This window comes from Antedon bifida, chromosome 3 (assembly GCF_963402885.1).
Source record: "Antedon bifida chromosome 3, ecAntBifi1.1, whole genome shotgun sequence".
NCBI classification, from domain to species: domain Eukaryota; kingdom Metazoa; phylum Echinodermata; class Crinoidea; order Comatulida; family Antedonidae; genus Antedon; species Antedon bifida.
Window position 1 is genome coordinate 31,895,721 of NC_136228.1, and position 13,933 is coordinate 31,909,653.

Consider the following 13,933-nt stretch of genomic DNA (forward strand, 5'->3'; position numbering starts at 1 on the left):
AGTGTGAAGTGCCCAAATATGGTAGTGATATATGCTCAAATATAGTAGTGATATGACATCATCGTGTCCATTATGGGCACATCACATGTTTTGTCACATAAAGTTTGATAGTGTAGACAAGGTATTAGAAAATGTTATAAAGTTAACGGTGTATAATAAATACATACTATTTTTTTTTTGTAAACAATCAGTGAGTTGAAGGTTAAAAAGTTGTAAAAGCAAACACGTTCAAAATCTAAAAATGAATTGGTAATAATGACAATTTCACCCTCCATTTACGAGTCCCTTTTTATCTTAGTTAATTGTAAATAATGTGCTATTACCATGACAACATAAGTGCGTGTCTTTCATGTAATTGTCGCGTCAATTTAACACATCATTAGAATGTTCTTGAATGCGATATTAGTTTGCTTAGTATGACCATAACGCAACTAAGAAAGCAGTTTAGTCTAATTTTGTATTTCCCTAGTCAATTACAATATCGTGTCCTTTTATGTTTAAGCACTGTGTTTAAGCATGGAGTAATGGTTTAAAGTAGACCACACAGTTGATTCTGTAAGCCGAAGAGTACTCCAATACACGATTCTTCGCTTCACAGCACAAAGGGGAATATCTAGATACTTTACAAACTCCCAGCGGACCCTGTCGCTAAAACTTGGTTTTGTACTTCTATAGGCCTACTACTTTAAAAACTAGAATATATCTCTCATCCTGATTTTAATTCTCTAAATAAATCATAACAGTTACAATTGTATTACCGTTGATAGACTTGACAATAACCTCGTTAAAAATGTTAAAATCATGGTTAATTTTAATAGAATAAGAGTTTTTGTTGACGTGGTTTTACTATCTTAACTCCATGGCTTTACCAAGGTAATTAGACATAATTTGACAATTGCTAATTGTATACATCACATAGATTGTATTATATAAGAGTCTGGGGTCTTTGTGAATGGAAGATGTCATCCAATTGATTCGGTTTCGCTAGAAAATGTCTACCAATTGCCGTGGGTGATGCCATTAAACGTATCTCCCCAGCGGAGTAGTTTAACTGCTTACTTAAGTGTAGCTAAAGTTGCTGTCCCTGGACACCAATATTCATCGTATGCAATATTGGCCTATTTTAATGTGCATACACTTTGAGCTTAAAGATATGAAGTTAATTCAAAGACATATTAAGTTTATGGATGTGTAATCAAAGTATCCATACATTTAGCGTATAGCATGATAACCTACAAATAAACACAGAGATATCTAGGGTATTAAGAAAAACGATCCATATTATGACGTTATTAAGTTAAAATATTAACGGCGAGTTAATGCACTATTACCAAGAATCGTGGTATTAATATTTAGACACATTAGGCCTACATCGTTTTAAAGACTGCCGATAAAAACTGCAATATGTGACATATTCAATTCACATTTATAGTTACATTCATCTATTTCACAAGCAATAATACAGTATAGGCCAAATTTTGAAAATGGATGTTATATAATGAGCCATGATAAGAGGCCATTGTTTAACTAACATGTCTAATTGATAGGTCAATTTGTTGTTTACGAATCATATGGCTTGTACCGAACTTTTTTCCGAAAATACATTCCCTTCATAATATTCTAATTCAAAAGGAAACCCGTTGCTTTTTTTAGAATGTCGAAATTAATCATGAGAGTAAATATAGTATATTTTAGTTATAGTCCAGTTCCCTATGCCAAAAAAGTTCCTTCGTGTGCAGATCATAGGGAAAGTGTAAACATTGTGTTTTATGAATATTTGACTCATGCTGGTTATAAAACCCATATTTCTAAAATTCATCTTTGACCTCTGACCTCAATTTGAATGTTAATTATATTGTTGCAAATATTGTCTGCTTGTTTTGTTCCCGCCTAGCTCCAATCTTTGGGTAACTATTATTAAATAGGATACGCTCATTGTACTGATATATTATTTCTCAATTTATGTTATAAAACAAGGTATTATTATTCGATTTCCAACACTTACTCGATTAGTGGGCGGGTTAGTTTGCTTATTATTTAGCGGCGGGTCAATATTGACTAACTCGAGTCGCCCTTCTATGGGAATTATCCAGCTTATTTGATTCTAAATATCATTAGGATATAGGCCTACTTCTATACTTGTCAATGTTAATGTAACCACTATTATGCAATTATTAACGATAAGATTGCTGATACAACAGGTGCGACAAGACTTATAATTACACAGGGTCAACTTTAGCCTAGATCAAAGGCACCGCGGCAGGTAAAGGTGTGTATTTAATAGTTTTAAGTCTGACATGTCTACGAAAATCGATGATAAGTGAAGATTGATGACATAAGATAAGGCATCTGTTGCCCGGGACAGTCAGGTTTCGTAGTGGAGTTTGATCATATACGTAATTCGTTTCAATAATAGAAACACGCAATGTGGTCATTATAATCTATATTGTCACTTTTGATCATCATTAGACATATGGTGGATAAACTGATGTGACAAGAGTGCGCATGCGTAAAACATACATTTCAAACAATTGACACACTATTCGCAAAGAGTAGGGGATCGTCTCCCGGTGTGCTGGTCTGGTAGGCGCTGCACTGCTGGCTGCTAGTGGGTCCGTGGACGGCCTTTCCAGTTAACTTTGAGGACAAATATAAATACATTTACCTTTACTTTTAACATTATGAAATTTTTTTTTATAACCGAATTCTCAATATATAAACAGATAGAGCTCCGTACTAAATTAGAACCATGAAAACATTTCAGTAGACCTAAAACACACACAAACAGAATATACAGTTAGACCCAGTTAGATTCAAAATGAACAAAATTAATGATTTTGCATTTTAAAAAGTAAAAAAAGACAAAATAACAAAACTCATTGACTTCCATGAGCTTCGGGTTGAATATGACATTGTATGGCTACAAACAATACTTGTATTTTAGAAAGCTTATGAACTCTATTGCATGTACAGGATGATCCGTTTGTCTTTTTGTGCGTTCAGATTCGAAGAAACCCGTTTTCTAAAAAGTCCTATCCGAAACACTTTTTTAGTCCGGAACTTCTAATTTCATTATAAATAAAGTATTCATGTTATCATAAAATGTCTTAAACGTCTACTTAAAATATTTATATTTAAGTTCCGCCATGTAATCAAGATAGCGCTATCTTAGTAAAACATACCGTTATGTATTACTTCTTAAGATGTGTTTATACAAACGTAAAAACTAATAAAATAGATATAAAGCCTGTGTATAAGGAACTTAGAAATGTATTTCTTTAGTTTTATGATCGTTTCTTATTTGTTTCGTTTGTTCTTTAAGTGTTAATTCAAATAATCTCACCTGATAAAAATGAGAAGTTATTAATATTACTTATTAGTTTAATAAAACAAACAACTCAAGTTGCTTGGACGGCTCAGATATCTTCCAGTTAGGAAACTTAACTTTTTTTTTCCTCGCGTATTAATACTGTAGGTCAATATTCTGTTTTATTATATCATATAAATAGGCATACGAAGCTGGTTTTTAAAATGGCTTTGTTTAAAATTCCAATAATGTATATAGCCTTTACATGAAACTGATCAAACCTTTTACCAATAATGGGATTTATTTTTAGGCCTATAACCATTTCGCGGAAACATCCATTTCCAACTTTTTTTTTTGTCTTTTGTGAGGTTTACTCACCTTTATTTCCATTTCTAAACATAATTGTACATAATTCTTTTAATAAAAATATTTTCTTTGCAATCTAAATTGCTGTTTTGTTTCCATTCTTATTCTCCACCAAACAAGAGTACATTTTGGTTGGAACTCAAACCTCAAGTAGTGTTCTTCAGCCAATCAAACAAATATAGGTTACTAATGCTAAACAAATCAACAAAATAGGCTACTAATGTGATGTGAACACAACACACTGTGGCTTTATATAATAACTAATGTTATAAACACCCGGTTAATACTATAATAATATTTCGATATTTTCCCACACCCCGTGTATCAAGTAATAACAATAAAACAATGTCTTATTGATTTCAATGAGGAAGTTATTAATTTTCTTAATGTTTACCAATTCAAGAAATCGTTTCACCTGTGTTTAGCAATCAACTTTCATTTGTGTAACTACTTAGCAATCAATAGGCGTTTTAGCAGGTGAGATTGGTAGCATTTCCTCAATTTACAGACAATGTCAATGTTGTGCAACTCAAATTAAAGATTCAAAGAGAAAAAAAACTACACCGACAACTAAAAATGCCAATTACGGTAATATTAATACAATTTCGGAGGAAGAATTTACAATTAAAGTTAACGGGTTTATTTATCTATCATGAATAACAATAAAAGTCTAATAAATATCTTATAAGATTCAAAGGGAGTAACTAAAAACGGCAATTGCTAGAATTTTCGGTGGAAAACTCTACAATTAAATTTAACGGGTTAAGGCTATAACAGTAGATTATTATGTGTTTGTTACATTCTTATGTTTTTTTATTTGAAATAAAGGATGATTTTACACTTTATACATCATGGAAAACAATAATAGTCTAATGAATATCTTGGATTCAAAAGGAGTTACAACTAAAACGTCAATTGCTAGAGATTTAGCTGAAAGACTCTACAATTAAAGTTAACGGGTTTATTTATCTATCATGTATAACAATACAAGTCTAATAAATATCTTATAGGATTCAAAGGGATATAGTAACTAAAAACGGCAATTGCTAGATTTTTCGGTGGAAAACTCTACAATTTAATTTAACGGGTTAAAAGCTATACAGTAGATTATTATGTGTAGAGGATGTTTGTTACATTCTTATGTTTTTAGTCGTCACCGCGTGGACGCGACTCTATAGTTCACTATGTCGGTCGGTCGGTCGGTCTGTCGGTCTGTCGGTCTGTCTGTCTGTCGGTCCGGTATCACTATGCGTTTTAGCACGCGACTTATGGCTGTTGGCCTTGTTTTATTTGAAATAAAGTATGATTTTACACTTTATCCATCATGGATAACAATGATAGTCTAATGAATATCTTAGGATTCAAAGGGAGTTACAACTAAAAACGCTAGAGTTTTCGGTGGAAGAATTTACAATTAAAGTTAACGGGTTAATTTATCTATCATGGATAACAATAATAGTTTAATAAATATCTTAGGATTCAAAAGAATTACAACTAATAAAAACGCAAATTGCTAGAATTTTCGGTGGAAGAGTTTACAATTAAATTTAAAAACGTGTTTATTTATCATGAATATACATTGTGAACATTATTGTAATATAGGATTCAACTGGAACAATACCAACAATAAATGCCAAACTGATAGGCCTATAGCCTAAATATATATAGAGTTTTCTACGTTTTTATGATAACATGGGGAAGATCACACGAGAATGTTAACGGGTGATTGCATAATTTATAATGGATAATAATGATAGCCTATATAATAATTTTAAATGCACCTTCGGATATCAACATATTTTTAAAAAAATCATCGCCGAAAATAACCAATCAGTAATCAAGTATCTAAACAAAAATAGTATATAATTTGTAGTTAAGGTCCTGATATTATCACTCAACCAACGAAATGTATTTGTAGTTCCAATAATGAGGTTTAAAAGTCAAATTTGTTATCTAAAGTTGGAACTTCATTAACCTGTTTTTAAAGGACACAAATTGATAAAGATGATATATTTCAAATTAATAATTTGAGATTAATATCAAACCCGAGCGGTACAATGTACTGATCGTTACGAAAACCAAATCAAGAAGTTGAGAGTCGAGAAATTGTGTTAGCTACAGATTATGTATCACACCAGGGCCACTGTCAAGTCGATCTTCTTCATGATCAAATTGAGAGCGACCAAACAGTCGGAGTGTTTTTATTTTTTCTTGCATAGCCTATACAAACCAATATGCTGGGTTCGTTTAGGCCTAACTGTGACTAAATTAGTTTCACAATAGTTTTAGGATAAGGCTTCTTATTTCTCACACTATCATTGACGATTGTGTAGGCCTATAAACAAAACATTATACAAGTTAAGCGTGGTTCCCACTAGAGACGCAACGCAAGGACTTACGCCCAACGCAAGCGAATTGACCAATGACAGGCCACCGTTCGAATAATCCACCGCTTGTGATTGGTCAAATCACTTACGTCGCGTTACGTCCTTGCGTTGCGTCGCTAGTGAGAACCAAGTTTTAAGTCTAACCCGGTTACAATGAGCCGTAATTCAAAATGACCGACAAAGTCCAAACTCTTTGATTTGACCTTCAAAAATGTTTTGAAATATCAAGAAACTATCGAAAATATACATATCGGCCTACGCTATTTTAACATTGATTATACCATTATTACACTATCTAATTTAATTTACAAACTGATATATAATCACAACGGTGTAATTACAAACACTTAGTAGAGACACAAATTTGGTACATATTATCTTTTGTTAAAACGAATGGAACATTAGTTTTATCTTTAACGAAACACGATTAGAAAAACAAACATGTTAATGGGAGTTCAATCCTCAATATGTTGTTTGTAACCAAACTTTTATCAATAACAAACAAGCTTATTTTGTTAACTTATCTAAATCTAGATTATTGCTATGTTTAATGTATTGAAAATATAACGCTTAATGTAATTTGGGACTTAGTATTACACAAATCGCTATTATGACTGGTATAGGTTTGAATTTACACGTTTAGGATGAGACTTGAAACTGTTGGTCCCCTTTGCAATGCCTTATTTTTGTATATGACGATCGTAATTGATTTAAATCCATTGTATCAGCATCACATTATGGTTCATCGGTTATATAAAACAAACATTGAGAATTACAACATCAATAACACCAAAGTTTTGAGTAAGGACAATAGCACTACATTATTTTAAACTATATAAATAAGTTTGGCAAAAAAGTGTTTCCAAATATGGTAGTGATATGCTTAAATATGGTAGTATTATTACATCATCATTAATATGGGCACACTACATAAAGTTTGATAGTGTAAAGACAGAGCTTTAGAACAAAAACAAAAGACGAAACTCTTACTTCAGATCATTTACAATAAACAGTTAAGTTTATAAGTGTATATTATATTAATTATTATAAATCGCATTGAATACGCATGTTTTGGTAACTAAGAAAATGACATTGTATCAAAACCAAATAAGGAGATAAGCAAACGTAATTTAGTATTTCATAAAATGTTAAGATGGAGATGAAAGCGGAAGAAAAGCATTAAATTACGAATTTTTACGAACTTAAATGTATCTTTGTCTTGATTAAGTAAATCAACTTTAATGTCGTTACAAGTATGGCATCATTCGATTTAAATGTACATTAGCTGGAGGCGTGTCTCTTCGATGATATTACAATTACATTTATTTCCTCCAACAAAAGCCTGGGTTTTCAAACCTTAATTAGCAATATAAATGATCACAAGTAAATATGATATATTCCTGAAAAGCGATTACATATTGTTAAGTTATCGAGATGTCATTTAGCTAAATAGCGTGCGCACACTGTAGCATTGTTGTTTACCGCTTGAAGGAAGTTAGCGAAAATTAGCCAATTGTTGAAAATAATTACTAATTATGAATTACAAATGGAGTTCACGTTTAACAAATCCATAGGTTAGGTGCCTTGTGTAGCTACAGGGCTTCCCCTTCAGTTTTGTTTCTATTTAAATTATCTTGCTTTTGTTATGAAAAATGAAAATTGAAGAAGCGCAACCGAGTCATTAGTTTGTGATTATTAATTCATAACTAAACGTAACAAACATGATAGACAATTATAATATTCATTAGATAATATCGAAATTTAAAGTGCATTTAATGACTATTTACACTTTTAAATGGTGAAGGTCGTGTATTGAATTTAACAAATGTACGGTAATATCTTGAGTTTAATTTAATTGTTTAATCAGCATTTCAATATTCCGTTAAGTTAAAGTTGTGATTTGAAAATACGAATGAGTTATGGAAGCACGTACAAACATAATTTTTGCTACTCGGAGACAGCGACGATTAACAAACTCATAGAATACTAAATAAAGATCCATACAACATAAGTTCTGGCTTAAATAGTTTATTAGTAAATGAACATTCGCCCATGTAAAACTGCACATTGATTATTTCATTTTAAAATTTCAAAATAAAAACATTGATTAAAGTTACTTTCGAGTAGAACACGTGCAAAATAAGACGCACTTCTGATGCGCAGCAACAGTTACACGAGACGCACTTCCGAAACGAATAATTACACGAGACGCACTTCCGATACGCGCAGTTACTCGCACTTCCGAATTCCGATACGCACAGTTACACGAGACGCACTTATATTGATTATTAACGGCGTAAGCGTTGAGAGAGACATACGTAATTCTTTAAAGAAATTTAGGTAATAGGCCTAAATAACTTTTTTTTTTTTGTGTGCACTGCACATGGAGAGTTCTATTTTTCTACTACACAATACGGTACAAAGCAAATAAATAGGGACTGCGTACTTCTTGTACTTTTCACAAACTTGATTATTGCTTACGCATTGGCATACATATCTATAGTCTCTCTCTCCCAAATAATTCTTTATTTTTGAATACATAAGAATGTTACATACATCCCAGGTCACAGCTTGTAGGACCAAGCATACTGTATACAGGGCAGAACAATACACATACAAAACAGTGCAACCGCATAAAATGCATACAGTAGGCCTTACAGCAATTGACATTTAAAAGTAAACAATATTATGAACTTTAGGGCTTAACTCGAATGTGTATACAGTATAAAAGGTGTTTTACCTTACTCATAATGTTTAAAACATGACATTTTCAAATATAGCATGTCATAATACTTCAACCTAAAAGATTTCTTCCGAGATTTGGAATGGCTTTGTAGTACACCATGCCACTCCACTACAACAACCATCTAACAATACAAATGACGTAATTGGTATGTTTAATCCATCTGCTTCTGTATATGCAAATGAATAACATGTTATCTTTATCGCTATTATCGAACTTTAAACGTACAAAACTTTCTCAATATTATTTGGATTTTATTTTATTAAAAGAACTCTTGCGGTTATGTATTTTAAATTGAATTTACTAGAAAACGAAAATTAGATACAAGACCTATATGACAAGTAAACATATTTAATTTGTCAGTACATAATTGTCGGAATAACTTCGACTAAGTGGTGGATTTAGCAAAAGTCGTTTATTAATCGTGAAATAGACTCGAGTAATTGAACAGCTTATACAATACCACTTTAAATTACGAGCAGGCATTATTCATCATTGAGTCCTAGGCCTGGTAGTTGATCTTAAACGACTAGTTTATGCTAATTTCTCTCTGCCTTAGAACGTCTCAAGTCCCTTGCATCACATCCCACAGGACCAATTTTACTCATTATCGAAATCTGACGGTTATATTGTTCTACAAGACACGAGTTAATTAGAGATGATCACTTGTACGGCTATTCAACAGAATAAAGATACATTAAAATAAATTCCATTTACGTTCATTTTCTAGATCGTTTAGAGCGTTTCAATTAAATCATCGCAAATGAAGTCATTTAGATATAACAGGCTAAACGTACTGCCCCTCGGCAAATGTCATATAAGAAAACCTAGTCTTTAAACGTCGTAAATGTCCTGTTGATATACACATTAAAGATATTTTAACTTTATATTAAACATTTCATTTAAACGATTTCGTTATTTATAAGGGACACTACTTTGGAATGGACAACTATATTATTGCTATACCGTTATTTACTCATTACCTTTATGTGCAGTTTTACATGGATGAATGTTCAGTTACTAAATAAAACTTTTTAAGCCACAACTTACGTTGTATTCGTTTTATTTTGTATAACATGAGCATGGAGGTATAAAAATAATTTATAACTCCATGATATGAGTTCGTTAAATGCGCAGTCTCCGTGTAGCAAAAAACTGTTTTTATTGTAGCTTGGTCTTTGTATCGATTGAATTAGTATTATAAAGTGTTACATTTTATTAGGTTTAGAAAATATTAGGTTACTTTCTTCAAACTAAATACATTAAGATAAATAAATCATAATTGTAATAGTAATGCTTTAACTTGTTATCCTAATAACGGAAAATTTAGTAATAGTGTAATAATGTAAGACTATCTCGTAACCAATTTATGATTTAATATTAGTAAGTTTAAATTTAAAGGCATGTTATATTTTTCGATCCGGATTGGATTGTAACAACTGCTTTATATTTATTAAAGATGTATTGTCCCCAAAAACATGAAAAATAAAGATTATTTAAATCTGACTTTGAATAGGTTATTTTGTAGTGCTAATAAACTTTCGTAGAAAAAAAAAGATAATGTTTTCACTTATAAAATGACATAATAAATCGTTAAATTTAACCAAAAATCGATTGGCTGGCAATTTGACAAATATTTGCTTTAAACTACATTTTTTCAGGTAAATATTATTTTTTTTAGACCCAATTTTTGGTCAAAGTAGATAACTATTATGTGACATTAAAATGGCATATTAAAAAAAAATGTTAAAAATTATTTTTCAGGGGGACAATACATCTTTAAGCAGGAATAGATGAAAATGCAGACGCATACAAACAGCAAAAAGAAACACAAACATTGACAAATTCTCTCAGTACATACATAGTATATTTATTAATTTCCCGCCAACAATTAAATATCATTAGCTAAAACAAGACTTGAGTATTAAAATCAGTATTTAACCAGAACCACAGTAGTAAACAATAACAAATATTGTAATAATTGTTGTATTATATTACAAACCATTTCGCATTGACAACAGCACCGATCGCTATGCGCGTAAAACACATTTAAAATTGTAACCAATCGGTGGTTCGATTTAAGTAAGATTTAATGTTTGCTTGTTTTATGGTTTGAGCCTACGAAAGATTCGTAGAACAAAACGGTTGTTTAAATGATAACGGGCAAAAATGGTCTATGATATAATCGAGCACCAATCTATCGTACGGTATAACATTTCGATATGTTTCAATCTTCATTAAATGGCCGTAATTCGCAATATTAACAAACTAAATATGGAAACACACATATAACCTTCATTTCAAATTTAAAGGAATTGTGTATCAACATATAAAAAATGAACAAACACATTTTTAATGTAGTTTCTTTCAAATGTTATTTCTTGGTCGAATAATTTATAATAACAGAATATTAATAATATCCTTAATACAACATAATTTGGCCATACACTTTAAAGACACCACATAGATACTCTGACACGGGCGCGTAAACGTTGTTAGCAACGTTACAGATATTGAACGCGCGCGTTCAAACACTGATACGATACGTCTTGTCGACGCGCGCGTTTAAATACTGATAACAATGGTACGGTTTATGTACGCGCGCGTCAAATTTTGAGTTTCTCTGTGGTGGCTATCATAACGATCATATCGGTCACTAATTATACCTTAAATATACACGTATCAATCATTGGACCGGGAAAATTGGCATCCTAATATTAATAGGTACTAGAAAGGTAAAACACCTTAGAATATCTACAAGTCTATTATTATTTATTATAATATTTAAGATACATTCATAATTTATCAATTAAATTGCAACATTCCACTTATTTCATTATATTTAAGAAAAGGTAAAATGGGCGATAACATCAACGCTTAGTATAAGAACTATTTTGTGTTAATTTGTAAATACAATTACTAATTACAATTTTTCTAATTACTGTACATAGAGTGTATATACAAGGAAAGACTCACACGGGACAATATAACAACAAGAAATATGAAGATTATTAAAATGAAAAAAAAAAGTTAATAAAAACACGTTATTCAGCCTAGTGTAGAGACAATACAATGTAAAAGACAAGTATTAACGATAAAATCCAATACATTTACATTTTGTAATTATTATGGCGTTAAAAAGCTTAAAATCAAAATGAATTTGCCTCTTACTGTATATTATAGGCTGCTAAGAATTTCACAAAAACTTTGGTAAAAATACAGAGGGAGCTATTCACTTTTCAATATTTAAGAAAATTAGTGACATTTAAGAAAATCAGTGAAATTTAAGAAAAATGTGAATGAGAATTTAAAAAAAATATTGTTTACAATCAATACTGTTTAAAATTATGAATAACATAAAATAATGTGAAACGAAATAACAAGTAATGAATTTTGACAGTGACAGCAGTCTGGTATTTGTATAAAGATAATGCCAGACAGATTAAACGCAATATGAGGTAGAAAAAAAGTTCAAACTCAAACACTATCTAACAAGAAACTTACATAAGGTTAGATGTTACATAACAACAATACGCATACTAAACATAATTAATGAATATTTAAACGCTGATGACAATTCTTGAATAAATAACTCTAAATTTACATAATAATCAGTATTTTCATAATACTATATTGTATTTGCTCAAACCCTCTTTGTCAGGGCGACATCCTAACTTAAGCTACATATTATTCCCTTTGGGATCCTATTTTAACAACTTTTTACATCAATGAATATCAGTATACCATCTTGTGTGCATGAATATTCATCATTTATATATAAATATTCATAACCTTATAAATATTCATATGCCCATAAATATTAATGAATCTATTTTAATCAATTAAATTAAACTTGTTTCAAGTAGGGGGCTAACATTTAAATTTCAGAAGAAATTCTAAATTATTTTCCATTCATAAACAGCAAAACAACTGATTAATACAAAGTTTTAAACTTGCATAAAAAGTGCATTATAAAAACAATCTAAGGAGTGATTAAAAACAATCTAAGGACAGATTAAAAACAATCTAATGATAGATTAAAATCAATCTAATGAGATTAAAAACAATCTAAGGAGTGATTAAAAACAATCTAAGGACAGATTAAAAACAATCTAATGAGATAAAAAACAATCTAAGGAGAGATTAAAAACAATCTAATGAGATTAAAAACAATCTAAGGAGAGATTAAAATCAATCTAATGAGATTAAAATCACATGAACAACAGCAGAACAAAAATAACAAATAAAATATAATTAAAATTTAAACTACTATGACTAAAAAAAGTGTTAAAACGCTCTTTGCATGACGTATTATTCATTTACATTATACTGATAACATTTCTGAATCGATGGGAAATGTGTAAAAAGCTAACCAAACTTTGTACTTTTTACCATAACACATTTTAACTTTTTGCTTTGTCAAAAGTACATACTTTTTGGAGATAGCCAATTAAAATGTTCCATCTTTTGTCATAAAATCAAACTAAAATAAAATTATTTGTATAGTATAAACAAACAAAAAGGTGGTATTTAAAACAATTACAGTAATATAATAATCGGTAGTGTCAACCATAATTATCTTTAAGATTGTTTCTACTAATTATTATTACTGCTATTTAAAAATGTTAAATATCAAATTTATAAACAACATAAAAAGAATAAAATACATTTTGTCCAAAATCTTGTGCATAAACATAGGGCTAAAAATATTAAGTATAACTTAGTATATCAGATTGAGAAGTCAATAATATTTAGATGACTTAAATTATGATTCTATCATAGATAGTTTGGATTAAAGTTTAAGTTGTAAGATTTGAAGATCTGTAGCGGTTAGAACGAATTGTAAAGTCTAGATTCTTCAAATATGGTAAGTGCAGATTTCTGTATAAATAGCATTATGATACAGACACCTGGCAATATAAAAAGAGCTGTACTTCATATAATCCAGTAAATGGACACAAACAGTTAAGATTTCATGTCAAGCTTCATTGAAGAAGTGGAGAACAGTTCCACGGCAATTCTTTTAACTTAGCAATTTCTCTTTCGATTACAGAATCTTCTAAACGGCATTCTCGGCAATGTCGAGATCTTCCAAACACCTTACAGGTTCTTCTAAATGGCAGCAGAATC

General features: G+C 30.6%; 1 long non-coding RNA gene across 1 annotated transcript in view; it reads right to left on the reverse strand.

Annotated features, from left to right (window-relative positions):
• The window catches only part of LOC144837529 (uncharacterized), a 40,456-nt gene extending 31,530 nt beyond the window's left edge, over nucleotides 1-8,926 (reverse strand). Inside the window, exon 1 of the long non-coding RNA XR_013611518.1 lies at nucleotides 8,801-8,926. This is a non-coding gene — a long non-coding RNA (uncharacterized LOC144837529). The remainder of the gene's footprint in view (nucleotides 1-8,800) is intronic.
• Nucleotides 8,927-13,933: the final 5,007 nt, after the last annotated feature.